The 23,399-nt window shown below is 44.5% G+C and overlaps 1 protein-coding gene across 3 annotated transcripts in view; it reads right to left on the minus strand.

Moving 5' to 3' along the window:
* Positions 1-23,399, minus strand: part of nbeal2 (neurobeachin-like 2) — a 258,464-nt gene that overhangs the window by 213,030 nt on the left and 22,035 nt on the right. The gene's annotated exons all lie outside the window — the stretch shown is intronic.

Raw genomic sequence — 23,399 nt, forward strand, 5'->3', positions numbered from 1 at the left:
GATCATCAACATTTCCATGATCCATTCCACTGCAGCACAGCTGCACTGTGGATGCCGTTGGCAAGATTTATAAGATGCATTATAGAACTGCATTACAAGGTCACCTCATAATACCCTTTGACCACTAAGGATAGTCAATAAATGCAGCTTTGCCTGCATCGCCTACATGCACATTTTATAAAAGGCAATTTCATATTACATCAAATAACAGGTCATAGACAACTCGCTAAGTTTACTTTGACAGCAATTCCAAACCCCATGACTCCCACCACCAAGAAGGACAAGAACAATGCAATGGGAATGCCACAAGGTCAAAGTTCTCCTACAAGTCATACATCATCCTGACTTTGGCATTTATTTCTGTTCTTTCATAGTCACTGAGTGAAAGTCCTGAAACTCCCTACCTAAGAGCATTGTGAGAACATCTTCACTGTATAGACTGCAGGAGTTCAAGAAGGCTCCCCATCAAGTTCTCAAGGGCAACTAGGGATGGGAAATAAATGCTGGCCATACCAGCACTTATGAAACCTTTTGGTTTTAAATTGTTATGGGCTTGCATGTTTTACTGCTTTTAAAGAGGGTTAACCAGTTCCCCTATGCACTGTGTTGGGAACGGAAGCTTATCGGTATGATCCTCAGGCCCATGCTGGGCATTTTAAAAAAGTCTTTGACTGGATGCTACTTTGGTTATGCTTGCTATCCATCATTGGAACCAATCTTTCCTCCAAGCTGCGACCGCTTAGCCAGTGCAGCTGTGCAAAACCATTTAAAGGGGCCACATACTTAAACAAATCATCCACACACTACAAGAAAAAAAGGAAACACTTGTGTGCCTGCCCGTTCAATAGTGAATGCTTGATCCATCCTGATCTTCGGGCTTGAGAACTGCTGATCCACAGAGAAGACGGTACGCTAGTGTTCAGCACAAGCTATTCTGTGCAGAGAAGACTAATTTCATGCTGCTGATAATTGGTTATTACTAACCTGATGGACATGAACCTGGGTAACTATTTTTTGGGTAACTATGTTGAGAGATGGTCTTCTGGAAGAGGGATCTGTTAAAATGTATAACTTTTAAGTTGCAGGTGGTAGTAGTTTTTAATAAGCATAGTAAATTGTAGTTACATAGGATTTATTCTAAGCTAATTAAGAAAGTAATTAAATTAACTAAATAACATGAGTAACAATGGCAGGGTAGGTGTTATGTGGGGGCTTTGGAGGCCAAGGCAATGCAGGGCAAACACGTCTGCAGAAAATGTAAGCAGTTAGAGGAATTCTGGATCAGGGTATTGATCTGGAGGCCGAACTGCAGACATTGCGCAACATAAGGGAGGGGGAGAAATACCTGGACACTTTGTTCCAGAAGATGGTCACACACCTGAGTACAGGGTCATCTGTTTTGGTCAGCAGTGAGAAACAGGAGGATGTGACTGAGAGTGATGGGATTAGGTAGGTAGGTCAGGTGTTTCTCACATGTCGATGCAGACTCGATGGGCCGAAGGAGGGCAGGAAGCTCAGCTGTCAAGGAGGGGAGGTGGAGGGCAGGAAGCTCAGCTGTCAAGGAGGGGAGGAGGATAAGGAGCCTGACCGTCGAGCAGTAAGGAGGGTGGGGGACTTGGCCGTCGAGCAGGGAGGAGGGTGGGGAGCTTGGCCGTCGAGCAGGGAGGAGGGCGGGGAGCTTGGCCATCGAGCAGTGAGGAGGGCGGGGGGGCTTGGCCGTCGAGCAGTGAGGAGGGCGGGGGGGGCTTGGCCGTCGAGCAGTGAGGAGGGTAGGGGGCTTGGCCGTCGAGCAGGGAGGAGGGTGGCAGCTTGGCCGTCGAGCAGGGAGGAGGGTGGGGAGCTTGGCCGTCGAGCAGGGAGGAGGGTGGGGGGCTTGGCCGTCGAGCAGGGAGGAGGGTGGGGGGCTTGGCCGTTGAGCAGGGAGGAGGGCGGGGGGGCTTGGCCGTCGAGCAGGGAGGAGGGCGGGGGGGCTTGGCCGTCGAGGAGGGCGGGGAGCTTGGCCATCGAGCAGTGAGGAGGGCGGGGGGGCTTGGCCGTCGAGCAGTGAGGAGGGCGGGGGGGGCTTGGCCGTCGAGCAGTGAGGAGGGTAGGGGGCTTGGCTGTCGAGCAGGGAGGAGGGTGGGAGCTTGGCCGTCGAGCAGGGAGGAGGGTGGGGAGCTTGGCCGTCGAGCAGGGAGGAGGGTGGGGGGCTTGGCCGTCGAGCAGGGAGGAGGGTGGGGGGCTTGGCCGTCGAGCAGTGAGGGTGGGGGGCTTGGCCGTCGAGCAGGGAAGAGGGCGGGGGGCTTGGCCGTCGAGCAGGGAGGAGGGTGGGGGGCTTGGTCATCGAGCGTGGGGACAGTTAGTGCTTCAGTTCTGGAATCCCCCCGGGTGACCAATCCTATCAGGGTATTCATGTTTATATGCAGGAGTATAAGGGATGTAGATTACCTTTAATAGGCATGCGTAGTATAAATTGTCCTGGATCACTGAGAAGGGAAAACCATGCTACAAATATTCCAGAGGTTTCTACTTATAGAAATATTTTTAGTTATGACAGAAAATTTGCATTTGAGATCAGGGATACAGTAACCTTGACAATATACTCATTGTAAATCAAATCATATATTGTTTTAGTGACGGCGCCTGTGGCAACAAAATCATGAAATGGTTCCCCCACATCCAGGGGTAATTGTTTTTTAAGCTGCTCAAGTCAGGCTGTCTTTCTCAATTTAAGTCAGTCCAGTTGGCTCCAACTGGTACAGCTTCCAGCTCAAAGAACTGTTGAAGCAGCTACATGTCAATTGGGAGGTGTCAGCTGTGGCTCAGTTCATAGCACCCTCACCTTTGAGTCAGAAGGTTGTGGGTTCATGTCCCACTCCCGGAAAAAAAAAGGTCAAGAACTGTGAATGCACTCGAAAGAGTTACATGTCAACTGGTTCCACTTAATGGAGGGGGAGGGGAGAGTAAGGGGCTTAGAAACAGGAGAAGCACTGGTGCCCATGATTTCTCACCCTGATCACCACCGTCTTCTCAAGAGCAATTAGGGTTGGGCAGTAAATACTGACCCACCACTTGTGCTCGCAGCCCCTGAATTAAAAACTTAATTGAGTGCTTTGTTGAAGTAACGGAGAGGCTTGCTGTGAGCAGTGCAGTTAACGATGCATGTGCAGACTTTCAAAAGGTATTTGATTAAGTAGGACATAATAGACTTGTTGGCAAAATTAAACCTCTTGAGATAAAAGGGCCAGTGGCAACATGGCTACGTAAATTGGCCAAGGGAATGGAAAGAAGACAGTAGTGTTGAATAAAAACAAAAAACTACTGCGGATGCTGGAAATCCAAAACAAAAACAGAATTACCTGGAAAAACTCAGCAGGTCTGGCAGCATCGGCGGAGAAGAATAAAGTCGATGTTTCGAGTCCTCATGACCCTTCAACAGAACTGAGTAATATTAGGAGAGGGGTGAAATATAAGCTGGTTTAAGGTGGGGGGAGAGAAGTTGTTGGGGGGGGGGGGGGGGGGGGGGGGGGGGGGGCGTGGTTGTAGGGACAAGCAAGCAGTGATAGAGTGATAGGAGCAGATAATTAAAAGATGTTACAGACAAAGGAACAAAGAGGTGTTAAAGGTGGTGATATTATCTAAGAGAATGTGCTAATTAAGAATGGATGGCAGGACACACAAGGTACAGCTCTAGTGGGGATGGGGTGGAAAGACTGACAGGGCATTACAGGTATAGATTTAAAAATAATGGAAATAGGTGGGAAAAGAAAAATCTATATAAATTATTGGAAAAAAAAGGGAGGGGGAAGAAACGGAAAGAGGGTGGGGATGGACGAGGGAGTTCAAGATCTAAAGTTGTTGAATTCAATGTTCAGTCCGGAAGGCTGTAAAGTGCCTAGTCGGAAGATGAGGTGCTGTTCCTCCAGTTTGCGTTGGGCTTCACTGGAACAATGCAGCAAGCCAAGGACAGACATGTGGGCAAGAGAGCAGGGTGGAGTGTTAACATGGCAAGCGACAGGGAGGTTTGGGTCTTTCTTGCGGACAGACCGCAGGTGTTCTGCAAAGCGGTCGCCCAGTTTACGTTTGGTCTCTCCAATGTAGAGGAGACCGCATTGGGAGCAACGAATGCAGTAGACTAAGTTAGGGGAAATGCAAGTGAAATGCTGCTTCACTTGAAAGGAGTGTTTGGGCCCTTGGACGGTGAGGAGAGAGGAAGTGAAGGGGCAGGTGTTGCATCTTCTGCGTGGGCATGGGGAGGTGCCATAGGTGGGGGTTGAGGAATAGAGGGTGATGGAAGAGTGGACCAATGTGTCCCGGAGGGAACGATCCCTACGGAATGCCGCCGGGAGGGGTGAAGGGAAGATGTGTTTGGTGGTGGCGTCATGCTGGAGTTGGCGGAAATGGCGGAGGATGATCCTTTGAATGCGGAGGCTGGTGGGGTGATAAGCGAGGACAAGGGGGACCCTATCATGTTTCTGGGAGGGAGGAGAAGGCGTGAGGGCGGATGCATGGGAGATGTTGAATGGTTGCTTTTCAGACAAGAGATGTCTATATGGGTCAGTCTGGGAACCTGTTCTTTCTGAGTAACGGCCATTCTGCCCTAGTGCCTGCACCAACTCTTTGAAAAAGCTTTCCATTAGTTTCACTTCCCTGCTCTTTCTCGATAACTCTGCCAACCTTCCCTTTTTAAGTATAGATCCAATTCCCTTTTGAAAGTTACCATTGAATCTACACCCTTTCAGACAGAGCATTCTCGATCATAACAACTTGCTGCATAAAAATTTCTCCACATCTCACTAACTCTGGTTCGCTTGCCAAATATCTTTAAATTTATATCAAAGAGCCTAAGATCATATGGCGAAAGGAAATACCTATGGAGGAAAGAAGTCATACGGATTGGAGAAAAGAACAGCTAGAACATGAGACTGTCTGAGAAGTCTCAATTTCAACACAGTGATGATGCAGAGTGGATGAAGCGAGTGGGTAGGAAGCTTACTGCAACTTGAGAGAAACAAATGAGGTTCAGTTATAATATAAGAATAATACAAGAAAGAAACACGGGGTTTGGACTGAAAACAAGTACGAAAACAACCTTTTCCGTGTTGTGATAAGATCTCCACGAGATTGTTATCAGTGCCAACAACATATCAGCAAACTGAGGGCACAATCATTCACAACTCTGCATTTTGCACTTTTGGTCTTTAATACATGGAATTTTCACAACCCCTGTCAGAGATAACATTAATACGACAGGTCACAAACAAAAATTAACGTGACACAAAAGGATAGTCATCGTCTCAGGGAACAGTTTCTGAGCCAGTGCACAAATTACATTCACGGCACAGCCATGCCTTTTACTGCCCATTTGCTATCTGATATTGTGATGTTTCTGCTGTGAAGACTGTCAGCTTTGAAGTGCATGGATGAGAGATGCACACAGTGCACAACCTGGGGCTAAGATTTCCCAGGTTTCTGGTTGAATGCCATATTCCATAAGTCTTTGCTTCACACGCCAAAACATTGCCTCTGAACCCTACTCTCCTTTTTCTTGGCATTGGCTGTGGAATACTGCTTTGTTAAGCCACGTCACTCTCACAACAACTATTACTACAGCTATAATTATAACTACTATAACAACCACGACCACCAATACATCAACTAGAACCACCACTACAACTACCAGAACTGCTATTAAAACTGCTACAACATCCACCACCATCAAGACTACTATAACTACTATTACAATAACTAGAACAATACCCACAACTGGATATCATGTTTGACAAACCTACTGGAGTTTTTTGAGGACATAACTAGCAGAATAGATAAGGGAGAACCAGTGGGTGTGGTGTATTTAGATTTTCAGAAAGCTGTTGATAAAGTCCCACATAAGAGCTAAGTGTGTAAAATTAAAGCACATGGGATTGGGGGTAATATATTGGTATGGATTGAGAATTGATTGAGACAGGAAACAGAGAGTAGGAATAAATGCGTCTTTTTCGGAGTGGCAGGTGGTGACTAATGGGGTACTGCAGGGATCAATGCGTGGGCCCCAGCTATTCACAATATATAATCAATGATTTGGATGGAGGAACCAAATGTAATATTTCCATTGTGTGTAATATTTCCAAGTTTGCTGACGACACAAAACTTGGTGGGAATGTGAGCAATGAGCTGGACGCTAGGAGGCTTCAAGGTGATTTAGATAGGTTGAGTGAGTGGGCAAATATATGGCAGATGAAGTATAACGTGGATAAGTGTGAAATTATCCACTTCGGTAGGAAAAACAGAATGGTAGAGTATTATTTAAATGGTGATAGATTGGGAAATATTGATGTACAAAGGGACCTGGTTGTCCTTGTACACCAATCACTGAAAACAAGCATGTAGGTGTGGCAAGCAGTTAAGGCGGCAAATGGTATGTCGGCGACAGGACTCGAGTACAGAAGCAAGGATGTCTTACTGCAGCTATACAGGGCCTTGGTGAGGCCACACCTGGAGTATTGTGTGCAATTTTGGTCTCCTTACCCAAGAAAATATATACTTGCCATAGAGGCAGTGGAGCGAAGGTTCACCAGACTGATTCCTGGGATGGCAGGATTGTCATATGAGGAGACATTGGGCCGGCTAGGCCTGTATTCACTGGAGTTTAGAGGAATGAGAGTGGATCTCATTGAAACATGTAAAATTCTGACAGGGATGGACAGGCTGGATGCAGGCTCGGTGGGGGGGCGGGGGGGTGGGGGGAGGGGGGGGGGGTCTAGAACAAGGGGTCGCAATCTCAGAATAAAGGGTAGACCATTTAGGGCTGAGATGAGGAGAAACTTCTTCACTCAGAGGGTGGCGAACCTGTGGAATTCTCTACCACAGAAGGCTTTGGAGGCCAAGTCACTGAATACATTTAAGAAGGAAATAAATAGATTTCTATGCTCAAAAGGCATCAAGGGGTATGGGGAGAGTGCCGGAGTATGGCGTTGAGATAAAGGATCAGCCATGAGCATACTGAATGGTGGAGCAGGCTTGATGGGCTGAATGACCTACTCTTGCTCCTATTTTCTAAGTTTCTATGTACAACTAGCATAACCGCTACAACCACTATTAATACAAATGTTACCATTTTTATTCCAACTATATTAACAACTTATTTATATAGTACCCTTAATGACAAAAGAAAGGCTTGCAGTTATGTACAGTTATTCACAACCTCAGAACATCCCAAAGCATTCGACAGTCTCTGAAGTACTCTTGAAGCATAGTCACTGTTGTAATGGAAGGCAATGCTGCAGCCAATTTGGGCATAGGAAGGTAGGAAGGAACAGTAATGACATAAAATGACCAGGTCATTTACTTTTAGTGATGTTTGCTGAGGGACAAGTATTGACCAGAAGACTAGAAGAATGCTCTACTCCTCTTCTAATCATGCTATGTGATCTTTCAAATACAGCTGAGAAGGAGATGGGCCTTGGTTTAATTTCTCATCCAAAATTCATTTCAAGATGTATGTGTTCATATGTTTAATATAAAAAGGTACTATTATGTTTATTATTTTAACATATTATGTTTTTATATGTTTAAGATAAAAAAAAGCCCCCAGGTCCATCACAGATGATGACTAGGAATGAATATTGAACAAGGAGGGATTAGGAAATGGGATGAAAAGCTTGGCCAACAAGGTGAATTTGAGAAAGAATTTTAAGAAAGTGTTCCAGTGGATTGATGTCTCTAAAAGGCTAGAGTCAATCGAATGGAGCATTCAGGAGGGGTTAGAGGATTGGCAAGCTGGCAGCATAGGGCAAAGCAAAGCTTTTTTTTTCATTCACGGGATGCGGGCATTGCTGGCTGGGCCAGCATTTATTGCCCATCCCTAGTTGCCCTTGAGAACGTATTGGTGAGCTGCCTTATTGAACCGCTGCAGTCCATGTGGTGTACACCCATAGTGCTGATAGGGAGTTCCAGGATTTTGACCTAGTGACAGTGAAGGAACGGCGATATATTTTCAAGCCAGGATGGTAAATGACTTGGAGGGGGGCTTCCAGGTGGTGGTGTTCCCATGTATCTGATGCCCCTATCCTTCTAGATGGTAGTGATCATGGGTTTGGAAGATGCTGTCTAAGGAGCCTTGGTGAATCCTGCAATGCATCTTGCGGATGGTACACATTGCTGCTACTGTGCATCAGTGGTGGATGGAGTGAATGTTTGTGAATGTGGTGCCAATCAAGCGGGCTGCTTTGTCCTGGACAGTGTCAAGCTTCTTGAGTGTTGTGGGAGCTGCAATCATCCAGGAAAGTGGGAAGTATTCCATCAGACTCCTAACTTGTGCCTTGTAGATGGTGAACAGGCTTTGGGGAGTCAGGAGGCAAGTTACCTGTTGCATGATTCCGAGTCTCTGACTGTGGAAGAATTTATAGCCAAGGACGCAAATTTTAAATATGTTGAGAAACAAGGAGCCAATTCAATGCCAGCAGCACACAGACAATGGGGAAACAGCACTTATATTTGACTGAGATATGGACATGTCCAGCTGTGCCTGTTATGGCCATGACATGGATCTTGTCCATTTTGATGATATCATCACACTATCTTTCTAATAAGATCTCTAGAATACACTCAGGGTTGGCATTATGTCAATTAGCTCCTTCAAAAGTAGTCGATATAAATATTTGATTATGAATTCGATTGATGGTTATAGGGAGAGGTATAAAAGAAGAGTAAATAATCCACAAGGCATGATGCATAATGAGCTAGGGTTGTAGACAGAAATAGAAGAATGGATGAATACTCTGCTGGTTTGCTTAATTATCTTTCCCTCAGGAGATTAAATGTTTGATATTTGGACAATGACAATTTAGCACTGACCTTGGCATCGGATTCAAACACAACAAAGGCACACCCAGCCAATCATCTCTGCAAAGTCCTCCTCACTTGGACCTGGGATTTATGCCAAATTTGGGAGAGCTGTCCTACAAAGTGGTCAAACAACAGCATGATGTAGATACTTCTCCATGATTATGATCATTAGATACAATCCCAGACTCCTCCGTGGGTAGCTGCTCTGTGATGAATTCTTGATTGGTAAGGGGATCAAAGGTTACGGGGAGAAGGCGGGAGAATGGGGTTGAGAAACTTATCAGCCATGCTTGAATGGCGGAGCAGACTCGATGGGCCAAATGGCCTAATTTCTGCTCCTATGTCTTATGGTCTTATGAGCAGCAGTCATTAGAGGTGGTGGCACAGTGGTGCACAGTTAGGGACCCTGGCAGTCCTCAACATTGATACTGGGCCCCATGAACTATCACGGAATCAGGTCAAAGATGGACAAGGAAACCTCTTGCTGATTACCACCTACTGCCCTCCCTTGGCTGGTGTGTCAATATTCTTCTATTTTTAACACCACTTGGAAGAAGCCATTGAGGGTAGCAAGGCAAAGAATGTACTCTGGGTTGAGACTTCAATGACCATCACCAAGAGTAACTTGGTAGCACCATTGCTGAGTTTGCCGAATACTGAAGGTCATAACTACCAGACTAGGTTTTCAGCAGGTGCTGAGAGATCCAACATGAGGGAAAAACCTACTCGACTTTGTCCGCACAAATCAACCTGTTGTAGATCCAACTGTCCATGACTGTACAGGTAGGAATGACGACCACGTGTGCATAAGTACAATACAAACCATACACGCAGAAGGTCCTTGTTCAATTCTTGATCTGTGTTGAGTTAACAACGTAACCACTGACCTGAGGATCCCTGTGCTAGGGAGTGTGAAACAATATTCATCATGCATCTGATTGCTTGCTGTGCGTGGTGGTGTTAGAAAGCATGCTTCAGAATTGCCGGTTCTATGTTGAACTAGGTGGGAAGCGCAGCAGGTGGCGTATTCAGAAGAATGGTCTTCCTCAGGGAAGTGTGCTTGCACCGCTGCTGTACAATATCTACACGAATGACCAAGCTATAGAGGGTGTCACACGCCGTTTTATATATGCTGATGACTTATGTGTCACTGCCCAAAGCACTGATTTTAACACCGTGGAGAAAACACTTTCTGAGGCCTTGGAGGGACTAACATCCTACTATGAAGAAAACCACCTTCGCACAAACCCATCAAAGTCACAAGTTTGTGCATTCCACCTCAGAAACCGTGAAGCCAAACACCAGCTTAAAGTAACCTGGTGTGGAGCAACACTGACGCATTTAGGAGTCACCCTTGACAGATGCCTCACCTTCAAGAACCATATCGAAAAGACAAAGGCAAAAGTGAGCGCACAAAACAACATCCTGAATAAGCTCACTAACACAAAATGGGGAGCAAGCTCGAAAACATTGCGAACCAGTGCACTTGCTCTTTGCTATTCCACTGCCGAATACGCCTGCCCTGCATGGGAAAGATCTACTCATGCTAAGAAGATGGATGCCATTCTGAATGCAAGCTGCCGACTTATCACAGGTTGCTTAAAACCAACAAACACCAGCAGCCTATATATCCTGGCGGATATCGCTCCCCCTGATATAAGAACGGTAGCCAGCAAGAAAGAGCGACTCCGTCAAACATCAAATGAGAGGCACCCTCCACATGGTCATACACCTACACCCAGCCGCCTAAAGTCAAGGAAGAGCTTCATGAAGAGTGTTGTTCCATTACAATCAACCCCATCTGAAGCCCGCATCGCCTTGTGGAAAGACCAGCTCGCCAGTCTCAAACAATCCCCAGCGATGGAAATTCTACCGGATGAAAGCCTTCCCCCAGGAGCTACTTGCAACTGGGCAACCTGGAAGTGCCTTAACAGACTTAGGACTGGTGTAGGTCGTTCAAAGGTGTCACTAAGCAAATGGGGATATACAACCTGCCAGACAACTTGTGAATGTGGAACTGGGCCACAGACTATGCAACATCTCCTGCAATGTCTATCACTAGAGGAACCCTGCACTGTTGCAGATCTTGCCAAATTCAACAACAAGGCACAAAAATGTGTCCAGTTCTGGCTGGGCCATGTCTAGACTGTCCGTGGACACGATAAGAAGAAGATCTGATTGCTATTTAGTGGTCCCTGCTGTGGGTTCTACATACATTTATATTAGGCAAGATCAGGATTTATGGTTGCAACATCCTCTGTTTCCAAAGAGTTTGGCAATAGTTAAGCCAGCCCTAACAGTATACATTAAGATGACGTACCAATTGGATATGTGGAAATGTATCCCAGTGTGAATCAGTGCTCAGGACAGATGGTGAGAAAATGAACATACTAAGCCCAGCGTGAAATGTTGGAAAGTGGAGCCCAAGTGGAGTTTGCAGTGTAACTAGAAACTGCAGGTGGTACAGGTGAGAACCAACAACTTGCATTCCTTTAATGTGGGAAAACTACCTAAAGCACTTCACTGGTGTGCAATCAGACAATATATTATCTCCAAGTCAAAAGAGATGTTATAAGAGGAGACTCAAAAATTTGGTCAAAGAGGGTTTAAGGATGGTCTTAAAGGAGAAAAGAAGAGGTGGAAGGACAGAGCGGTTTAGGAAGGTAATTACAGAGCTTAAGCCAACGGCTGAAGGCATGGTGATGAATAATGGGGTGAAAGGAGTGGGTGTGCATTGGAGACCAGAGTAGGAAGAACCCAGAGTTCTTGGAAGGCTGTAGGGCTTGAGATGACAGAGAGAGTGAGGTATTTAAACATGAATATAAGAATTTTAATTTTGCGGTATTGGTGGGCTTGAAGCAAAGCTGTAGGTCATGCTTGGCACACAGATGGGACTTGACACAGGTTAGGATAGAGGCAATGGAGTTTTGGAGAAGCTCAAGTTTATCAAAGGTAAAGGATGGCTCAGTTCTTCACCCCTCCCCCCCCTTTCTCTTTCACTACGGATGTGGCTAGCAGCATCAAAATGATAAGAACATTTGCAACAAGAAGCGGCAATTATTTAGTCACTCTCTAGCTACAAAAGAAAAACACACTGTAACCCTCTTAGAGTCAAAATGGAGCTTACAAATCATCTGCAATACACTTGGTACTTTGTGGAAGAATACAAAAAGAAAGCACCCTCACATCACCTACAATTCAAATGCACCTGAAGTAAGTTAGTGCGTGTGTGTTTGGGGTGGAGGGAGAGGGGGGTGGAGAGGCGGCAATAGGGGTTTAGTGTGGGAAGAGGAGTTAAGAGTGGGAGGAGGTTTGTGTACCTCATGAGTGATGGAATACAGAAGGTTAGGAATTTATGCTTCAACTGTACAGTGCCTTTTTAGGCCCTATCTGGAGTAGAGTTCAATTTTGGGAACTGCACATAAGAAAGGATATATTGGCCTTAAAAAAGTGCATTGCAGATTCACCAGAACGAGAAAAGAAGCCTAAGGTGACATAATAGAGGTCTTCAAAATTATGAGAGCTTTTGATAGAGTGGATGTGGAGAGCATATTTCCTCTAATAGAGAAGAGTATAACTAGAAGCCATCAATATAAGATAGGCATCAAGAAATCCAATCGGGAATTCAGGAGAAACTTCATTACCCAAAAAGGGTGTTGAGAATGTGGAAATTGCTACCAGAGAGAGTAAGAATGCAGAGGGAGAAAGAATACAGAGTTATAATGATAGATTTAGATGAGGAAAGATGGGAGGAGGCTCAAGTGCAGTATAAACACTGGCATGGACTAGTTGGGCCAAATGGCCTGTTTGAGTGTCATATATCCAAATAATCCTGTGTAATGTTACCAGAGTTTAGAGAGTTAAATTATGAGAGGTTGCTTAAACTTGGTGAGTAATCCCTCGAGTTTAAATGTTTAGGGATGATCTAATTGAGGTATTAAAAATGATAAAGGTTGCATAGATTGAGAAAAAGCTACTTCCTTTGATGGGAGCAAAGGTAGGCTATTCAGGAACAACTGCTGACCTACACTGGCTCCAGGTTAAGCAATGCCTTGGGCTTCAACAGAGATTATTATCTCTCTATGGTCTCACCACTCCATATCTCTAATCTCCTCCAGCCCTACAGTCCCATTCCACCCAATTACCCCCACCCCCAGGATTTTTAGGTTCCATCAATTCTGGCCTCTTGAACATCCCCAGTTTTAATTGCTCCACCATTGGTGGTCGTGCCTTTAGCTGCAAAGGTCCAAAGCTCTGGAATTCCCTCCCTAAACCTCTCCGCCTCTTTACCTCTTTCCTCTTGAAAGACTTAAAACTTTTGCTTTGACCAAGCTTTTGGGCATCTACCATAATAGCTCATATGGCTCAGTGGCACATTTTCTTTGAAAATGCTCCTGTGAAGTGCTTGGAATGTTTTATTATATTAAAGGTGTTATATAAATGTAAAGTTATTGTTGTAGTCATTGCTGGAAGGAAGGAAACAGCAGCCAATTTATGCATAGCATTGTCCCACAAAAACCAAAAAAATAAATGATCAGGCAATTGTTGAAGGATAAACTTTGGTCAGGACACTAGGAGAACTCCCCCTACTGTTCTTGTACGTCTTAGAATCTTTTCAATCTGAGAGTTAGATGGGGCATTGATTTAATGTTTCATTTATAAAAAAGCAGGCTAGAAATTAATTTATCTTGATTTTTGGGTGCAGGGGCTGCGATTCACAATGTGCCAAGTCCATTCAGACCAAGGTGAGCAACAAGCAAACTTCATGCAGCCACCTTATTTAAATGATTGTAGAAGTAGCTGGTGCACCTCCAATGTTGATTTCTGTCCCTTAATGCTGTCGGTGACCTCTGTACACAGCACTGTTTACCAGTTAGATGATACAAACAATTGTTTTTTCTTAAAGGCAGGCTGTCTCTTAAAGGGGAACTGGACAAAAAGTTGCTGCAATGAAAATCATTTGAAACTGAACACCAGGATGGACAATAGTGATGGTGGCAGCACTGGAAGCATTAACGGTACTGGTGGGTATGAGGAGAGATGCTATCGTCCCATGAGGGGTCAGGAGATTGTGAGGTCCACCTTTTGAAGGGAGTGGGAGCAGGTGAACAGAAAAGTCAACAACCACAAGAGGTTTAATGACCTCATGTGGATGGTCAAGGTCATTAAACGCATCTTCACATGACATCTACCATCACACCACCAACCTCTTACACTGCTCCATGTGTCACACCCCCATAACTCTCTCAGCAGCACTTCCTAGCACCTCCACCTCTCAGATACCCTCACACACCTAATGCTGCCAGCCTTACACCCACTTCTTACTGCATCCACATACATCCAGTATTCAGCTATAGCAGGCACATCACCCAAGCACAGTGTTACACAATCATTGACATTTTGCCTTCTCTCTTGCAGAACAAGGTGGCACACAATAGAATGGGACAGAGCAGAAACGGAAAAGGACAATGATGCTCGACTCCTGAGCCCTATAGAGGAGATGGTGCTCTGCATCATCAAGCCAGTTGTGACAGGGTCTGTAGCATCCAATGTTGCAATGAACATCGAGAATGACGGCATCTTCCTGTCTTATATCCCTTCTCACCTTCATCCTGCTCTGGCTTGATCGGGAGGCTGCAGATGATGTGACTATGGACCCTCTAGCTTCCCACCTCAACCCCCTTCTCTCACACCAATCTTCCACTTTCGAGTTAAAAACAAAAAACTGTGGATGCTGGAAATCCAAAACAAAAACAGAATTACCTGGAAAAACTCAGCAGGTCTGGCAGCATCGGCGGAGAAGAATAAAGTTGTCGTTTCGAGTCCTCATGACCCTTCAACAGAACTAACAGAAGTTCTGTTGAAGGGTCATGAGGACTCGAAACGTCAACTTTATTCTTCTCCGCCGATGCTGCCAGACCTGCTGAGTTTTTCCAGGTAATTCTGTTTTTGTTTTCCACTTTTGAGTTCCTACTTTCAGACACCAAAAGATATCACCTGCTCAGCCACAGGAGGAGGAAAGGCAGCAACAGTATAGAACTGATGAAGAGGCCCCATCATTTGATCTGACACTTGCGCCACCAACTCAGACACTGACACTGCATTTACATTGGAAGTTTGCACAGAGTCCAAATCAGCACATGGTGAGTTATGTGGGCACAAAATAGCTGAAACTAGGTCAGGGTGAAAGAATGATTCATTTACCAATTCACTGGAAGACCAGGTGGCAAACAAGTACTGCTGCAGAGGACTCAGATGAGGACTTCAATGGGGACAGCATTGCTGATTGGCATGCACGCCAAGATGCCAGATGCCTTAGCTGACCTGCCAGACAGCCTCCTGTCACTGTCAAGGAGTGTTGGCAGAGTACAACTTCAACTGCTGGAACAATTCTATGATTCTATGATATTAAACTTGTCAGAGGGCATGATGTGAAACTTCTTTTTATTCTTTCATGGGACGAGGGCTTTGCCACAAGGCCAGCAATTATTGTCTATCTCTAGTTGCCCTTGAGAAAATGGTGGTGAGCTGACTTCGAGAACTGCTGCAGTCCATGTAGTGCAGGTACATCTACAGTGCTGTTAGGAAGGGAGTTCCAGAATTTTGATCCAGCAACAGTGTTGTTGGAACCACTCATCCAAGCAAGTGGAAAATATGCCATAACACTCCGGACTTGTGCCTCGTAGATTGATGACAGACTTTGGGGAGACAGGAGGTGAATTCTCACTGCAGAACCTCTGTCCTGCTCTTGTAGCTGCAGTATTTATATGGCTGGTCAAGAGCAGTTTAACTCCCAGAATGTTGATAGGTCTGGTGTTAGCCTAGATTATGTGCTCAAGTCTCTAGAGCGGGGTTGAATCTTCTGGTTCAGAGGAGAGAGTGCTACCATAGCAATAAGACTGACTGGTGGGATACGATGGGCGAATAGCCTGTTGGCACTCATCATGTAAGAGGCATAGGTGGAGAGACTGACCTCCTGGAAGAGGTCCAAGAGAGGCTCCAGCACCCAATGGAACAACTTCTCAGTATGGGCCAGTATCTTGGAAAGAAAAAAAGGATAGAGAGAAAAAAAACATCAGAACAGGAAATGAAGATAGAGCTGTATTATGCATGAGGATCAGAGAGGCTTTCTGCAAAGAGCTGAATGCCTCATGCATTCAGCTAGTCTTTCAACTTTGATTGACACCTCTCTTCCCCTGCCCCAAAGCCACATATTACCGGTTGCAACACTTTCATTTCTGCTTGCAAAAAAATGTACAAAAAGGAGTTTCATAACTTCCTGGCCTATTATACTTACACAACCTGAGGCCCAGCTGACATCATACAGAAGGTAATAAAGGTAATATACACCACAGATTCGGCACAGTGCCCCTGGGGTGTCAAAAAGGACAGCTGATTTGGTTCAAGACTACCATTGGGTCAGCCTATTCATTGAGGATTCCATTTGAAATAAAGTAATCTCTCCTCTCCTTGCAGCATAGACTCTTGTCCTGGCTCCATATGAATCATCTGGGATCATGTGATTATTTTTCACAGTGTCACCAGAGGTATCACAGACAAACCCAAACCTTTCCTCGCTTAACACCCAACTTTTAAGCAGGGGTCATCAGATAGTGGGAACCAAGAGTGAGTTTACCCCTTTCTAACTCAGTGGCACTACTGTCAATCACAACAGCCCAATAGCCAGTCACCTGATATCAGCTAACCTGGCATGGATACAGACTAGATCTCCTGATCTCAGTGGCACAGTACCACATGAAGAAATTCACTCCTGATCCTCTTAATGGATATCAGAACCAATAACTTGAATATATAGGTATTTCACAGGAGTTTTATGAAACAGAATTTAACTGATGCAACAACGGCACATTGTTAAATTATGGCCCTTAACCAAGACAACTTAGTTTTTATTTGAACTAAGAGGCAGCAGGAGTACTATGGGATTTAATATAAAATCTTGTCACATTGCAAAGCAGGATTGCCAAAACAAAATTGAGGAACATTGTATTAATCCAGTCATACGCCCCAAAGGAATTGTGCTGACATTCTCTACAATGACAAAACCACATTTCAAAATGTTCTAACTTTGCTGGGGAATAACTTGTGCTCTGGGAAGGCTTGAACTGTGCTGGGTGATGGTGAATAACCAACCGAGACCCCATTCACTACTCTGAGTGGCAGTGTCTAACCTGTTGTAGGGTGTTAGATACTGTTCAGTAAATCTTAATGAAGTCTTCATAGTCTTAAGTAGGTTAACCGTCTGTATTTATTAACTATAAAAAATATGTACCTATATACAGTAAAGGGGTCAAGCCAGGAGCTGTCTCCATGCTTGCTTTTGCACATGACTCTGTCCAACACTAGACTGACTCCTAGGTGTGGGTCATGTGTTCTCTTACATCACTGTGTGGGTAGTACTGTACTCAGTCCCATGTTAACCCTGTATATGCCAAACCCTTATGCTACAGCTCCCCTCTCAAGTCTTTATCCAATGTATTTCAAATTATTCCAGTTTACCCCATGGATTTACATCATTACTACTACCACATCTCCCCCCTCCAAGTCCCTAAGTTCATAGGTTCAGGCTGTCTGAAGGCCTTATAACCTTTCCATATCTCGTTCACACGACTGTCGGAGGAGTGTTATGCTCTGCCATTGCAGGTAAACTCTGTTGATTTGGAGGTTGTTCTGGCCTCTGCGTATTTTTTTTATCCTCTTTTCCACTCCTTGGTATTGAACTGCTCTTTGTTGATTCGGCAGCTGTGGTGACAGGTGGTTATCATTCCATCCCATTTCTTGCAGGGTGGACAAATGTTGTGATCATCTCCATATTGTTTTTTCTTCTTTCTTCATGTGGGTTGATGTGATGTCCCCGGTGATGGAAGATGGCCTTCCCTGTTATGAGGATGTGGTTTTTCAGTAAGCTCGCATTTGTGTTTGGTTACGTGGTGTGCTGTCACCAATGGATGGCTGATAATTGTGACCAGCATTGTCTGGGAGTTGCAGGATTTGCTCTGTGGTCGCAGATAAGGTTGACCTTATCAGCAGTCGTCGGAGCTGGAAGTTGAGGCCTTTCTGGTTGTTGGTTGCTCTCTATCCTCCACTGGAGACATCTTGGTAAACATCTGAGCGATTGGCTGGTCTGATCAATGAGGGCTTTCTGCAGAAAACGCTGGAAAAACTCAGCAGGTCTAACAGCATCTGTGGAGAGAAAAACAGAGATAATGTTTCGAGTCCGAATGACTCTTCAGAAGAAGTTTTGTCTGATCGGACCGGTTCCTGTGTCCAATTTAAAGTTTGTGAGATGGCCTTTAACTGAAATGTCCGTATTCCATTACGAAAATCCTGGATCTTTGACCTCACGCAGGAAGCATGGCTGTGTGTCTTCTCGGTGTGCATGTTTCAACCTCCTGAATCATTTTTGGGTCTTGCACAGTTTGCCAAAGTGTCCAATCCTGTTACATTGAAAGCTTTGGGCCGAAATTGCAGGACATTGATCTCGCCTGTGGGGGCGCTTTGCTTCACAGCACTGGCATGGTCGCTCTACTGGTCGATTATGGCATTGCTTCCCTTGCCCTGGAGTAGCCCTGTTTCTGTGCTGTTTTCTGGACTGTGGGATTTCCTTTGCACTACGGTTTACTTTCTCCTCTTAAAATGGACCTGTGCTGCACATGGAACTCAGACTGCCTAACAATCCGGATAGCTTTCTCGACAGTTGGATCTTCCTTCCCTTGCAGCATGTCTGACAGTGCACCATTCGTTACTCCTACAACTACTCTATCTCTGATAAGTTCAGATTTTAGGTCTCCATATTCACAGCCTTCAGCCATCCTGTACAGGTCATTAATGAATGAGTTGACAGGTTCTCCTAGCTGCTGGACACACTTATTAAATTTAGAGCATTCAAGGATTTTGCTGTTTCTTAGGTTAAAATAAACGTTGAATGATTTTAGTATTTCTTCAAATTTAGCAGATGATTCATTGATTCCTTGTCTAGCAATAATGCTGTCCGCTATCAGGCCTACCACATAAAGCAGTGTGTTAACTTGTTGAGTTTCTGTCATTTTATCTAGACCTGAGGCAATCATGGGAATTTTTTTCTCTAAAGTCCCTAATTATGTAATTAATCAGGCTGTTGGAAAAGTCCAAATTTGGATCTGGGCTTTGGATAAGTCTAAATTGACCTGGAAGAGTGGGCTTCTGATCCATGGTTAAAAATGTTTAAAATGTAGCTTCTGTTTTAAGAAGTTGCTGAAATCCAAGATAGTGCCGCCGTTCGTTTGAAGACAGAGAGTTCACTTGCACTTGCTGGTTTTGGCGGTCTCCTGCTGCAATGACCTTGCACTCAGCCTTGAAAAATTTTAAGTAATGGCTGCTTGGATCGACTAGTTGCAGACATCTCCATTTCAGCATTATGCTTTAGGGCCATGAAAGTGTCAAATCCTGGCTTTTTTTAAATCTGATTCTTTAGTCACGATTCTTCTTTTTACCTTTTTGGAGTGAGCTCGGATGCCAAGTGTTCAGGCGCCAACTCGGGAATCTGGTTTTTCCGATGGAGTTTTTAAACGACAATTTCTGACCACTGGCCTATTTTTAAAAAAAATTAGCTCATGCCTGCTAGGTTGGCTGACTGCACTCTGGGAATTGAAGCTGGACTTCCAAGAGATCCTGTGGAGCCTTCTGCTGCAGTGAGGAATTTAAAAATTTCTGCCTTCAGCGTCCAAACATTTCTCGAAAGCTTTTCCCTGGTGATTTTCCTCTGCACGTCTGCTTCTCGAGCATTTCTTGAGGTCAGAATGCTTCTTTGAATTTTTCTTTAGTCTTGCAGGAGCTTAGTTTTTCGCTGCAATTTTTGAGAAGTTTTGTTTTCTACCCCCCAATCGAGGCCACCATGTTGTAGGGTGTTGGATATCATTCTGTAGCTCTTAATGAAGCCTTCGTAGTCTTAGGTAGATTAACTGTATGTATTTATTAACTACAAGAAATATGTACATATTTACAGTTAAGGGTTCCAGCTAAGAGCTGTCTCCACGCTTGCTTGTGCGCACGACTTTGTCCAACACTAGGCTGACCCCTAGGTGTGGGCCATGTGTTCTCTTACATCAACGTATAGGTGGTATTGTACTCAGTCCCATGTTAACCCTATATGTGCCAAACCCCTGTACTATTTAACCAACTGAGGCTATGCTCCCAACACTGGGTGTTTGCCAATATAAGGTGATAGCAATTACACATTAAATATTTGATGTTTGAAGAGTCTAATTAACAAAAAGGCCTTCCAAATGCACAATAGTGTATACGAGGAAGACAATATAGACTTGTTCAAGTCTTTCAGGAGCACAGCTATTCTTCATTAGGGTTACAACACTGTGTAATGTGGTTTCACCATTACTTTGTAGAGAGAGAGAGAGAGAGAGAGAGAGAGAGAGTCAGCGTAATTCCTTTTGTGTTCATCCAGTCATCCACCAGGATGCACAATTTGTTTTGGCAATCGTTGCCCTGAAATGTGACAAGATTTGATGTTCAGTCCAATAGCATTTCTGCTGCGCCTTAGTTTGACAATCCACCACTCCTTACGCAATCACACCTGCTATTTATTGGTTTGTGTTGCCCTGCATTTCTCATTATGAACTGCTGTTTACCTTACCCATTGCTAATCTTCCCTCATAGCCATTTGAGTTGTGTACCCGCCTCTCATCTGAGTGCTTATTCAGAATACCTTGGTCAAGGTTATTAGCAAACATTTTCAGTAGCTGACAAGTCGAAAGAATGTTCTCGAGAGAAAGGAGGTCACAGTTGCTCAATTAGAACTATTTCCATTGGTAACTAGCCTCAGATTCCTATTATCTCTCCAATCAGTAACTTAATTTACAGCGTGGATCCTGTGAACTATCAACAAATCGCTAATGATTCTCATATGTCAAATGATCATCATCACCTTGATTCACATCAGATGTTAAGAATAGAAAAAGCCATTCAGACCCAACACTAATCTTTTTTGATTGGATTCAAGTCGACCTACCATGCTGTCAGCTTGGATCAAGTTTATTTCACCTGGGACCCTTGGTCATGTTTCACCTGCTCCCCTCTCCTCCATCTCACCTAGTGCTTCCTTCTCTCCCCATTTACACTGTCATCCCCATGATTTGCAAATCCATGAAATACCTATTGGAAAAACCTCCTTCGGTATAATCAGTGTAATGAATTTACTATGGCTCTTTGGCTCTGAAATATCTGATATACTTGTTCAGCCTATGCATTTAGCAGACCAAGCTGCACTGGTAAAACAGGAAAATGTCTTGGAAGTCAGAAGAAATGTCTTTCACAAATCATCAATGACCTTCCTTCTATCATAAGGTCAGAAGTGAAGATGTTCACTGATGATTGCACAATGTTCAGCACCATTTGCGACTTCTCAGATACTGAAGCAGTCCATGTCCAAATGCAGCAAGACCTGGACAATATCCATGCTTGGGCTGACAAGTGGCAAGTAACATTCACGCCACACAAGTGCCAGGCAATGACCATCTCCAATAAGAGACATTCAGTTGCATTATCATCACTGAATCTCCCACTATCAACATCCTGGAGGGTTACTATTGGCGGGAAACTGAACTGGACTAGCCATATAAATACTGTGGCTACAAGAGCAGGTCAGAGGCTAGGAATCCAGCAGCAAGTAACTCACCTCCCGATTCCCCAAAGCCTGTCTACCATCTACAAGGCACAAGTCAGGAGTGTGATGGAATACTCCCCACTTGCCTGAATGAGTGCAGTTCCAACAACACTCAAGGAGCTTGATACCATCCAAGACCAAGCAGCCCACTTAATTGGCACCCCATCCACAAAATGTTCATTCCCTCCACCACCAAGGCACAGTGGCAGCAGTGTGCACCATCTACAAGATGCACTGCAGGGACTCACCAAGGCTCCTTAGACAGCATCTTCCAAACCCATGACTGCTACCATCTAGAAGGACAAAAGCACATGGGAACACCACCACCCGGAAGTTTCCCTCCAAGTCACTCACCATCCTGACTTGGAAATATATCACCGTTCCTTCACTGTTGTTGGGTCAAAATAATGGAACTCCCTCCCTAACAACACCAAATGGACTGCAGCGGTTCAAGAAGGCAGCTCACCACCAGCTTCTCAAGGGCAATTAGGGATGGGCAGTAAATGCTGGCGTATCCAGCAATGCCCACATCCCATGAATGAATAAAAAAAAAGTATGAAAGAGGGGCCATTTGGCCCATCTAGTTATCCTTCGATTTCCCATCACAGCACTTAACTTTCTATTGAATGACTCCAGAGTGTTGTCTCCACTCAGCTATCCCCAGCAGATTCCAGGTGACCTGTGAAGAAGTGTTTTCTGATATCAAAAAGAAAACAAAAGAAAGAACTTAATTTATATAGTGTCCTGAACCATCTCAGGATATTCCAAAACACCCCGGCAGCCAATTAAGTGCTTGTGAAGTGTAATCACTGTTGCAATTTAGGAAACATGGCAGCCAATTTACACACAGCAGACTGGACCTTGGTTTAACATTTCATTCAAAGGATAGCACCCCCAATAGTGCAGCACTCCCTCATACTGTACTGGAGTGTCAGCCTAGATTATCTGCTCAAGTGTCCAAATTGGATCTGAACCCATAATCTTCTGAATAAGAGGCGAGAGTGTTACCAATTAAACCACAACTGTCACCTAAGTAAGAAATAAAAGATGGTCCGGATCATGGAGGTGATCCAGTCAAGCAGCTTGGATGAAGGCACAAGTTCCAAGGCACAAGCTTTAGACACTTACAGAAAGAGAGAGACCATGTCACAACCAGAACAATCTGAACATCTCTAAACCATCATTTAGTTCTCTTGCTCTGACCTTGCTCTTCAAGCTCGTTGGCTCTGTTGCTACCAACAAATGATGCCACCAGCCCTCCTCTCACAACAGGAAGAAAACTGCATCCTGTTTGACCAGGACTTCTATTGTCCTGTTTACATAACATACAGAGCAGACACAAGTCACTCACAAAGATGTAAATGAATTGAGACAGATCAGAAGAAGTCGCAAAAGAGAATTAACCCAAACTCATCCATGGCATAATCAGTGAAAATCTGTGGAAGCTAGGCAAGGATGAAAGATCAATTATCTAAAATTATGGAGGTGACGTTTTTTTGTGGAGAGTGAAAATTGACCTATAATCCAATGTCACCAAATTTTGGTTTACCATACATGGCACAGCAATATGTTCTACTCACAATTTATAATGCAAATACTGAGCTTAATATTCTTGGGCTGTGAGATTGATTTAGATGACAGCAGGAAATTGATATCAGCAGAGGAGTGCAGTTACTTTGCCCCTTCAAGCCTATTCCTCCCATAGGCCCTAGCTGGGCTCTACGCCCAGCTATTTAATCTCTTTCCACTGGCCCTGTACACTCTACCCTTTTATGGACCCTGCCTACCCATTTAATTTTCTATCACAAACCCTGTAGTTTACTCCTTCAGAGATCCTATCCACCTATTTAGTATCCTCCTAAAAACTCTGTACAACCTCGTCTATTATTGACACATT

Source organism: Cetorhinus maximus, chromosome 4 (genome assembly GCF_964194155.1).
Source record: "Cetorhinus maximus chromosome 4, sCetMax3.hap1.1, whole genome shotgun sequence".
Taxonomy (NCBI): domain Eukaryota; kingdom Metazoa; phylum Chordata; class Chondrichthyes; order Lamniformes; family Cetorhinidae; genus Cetorhinus; species Cetorhinus maximus.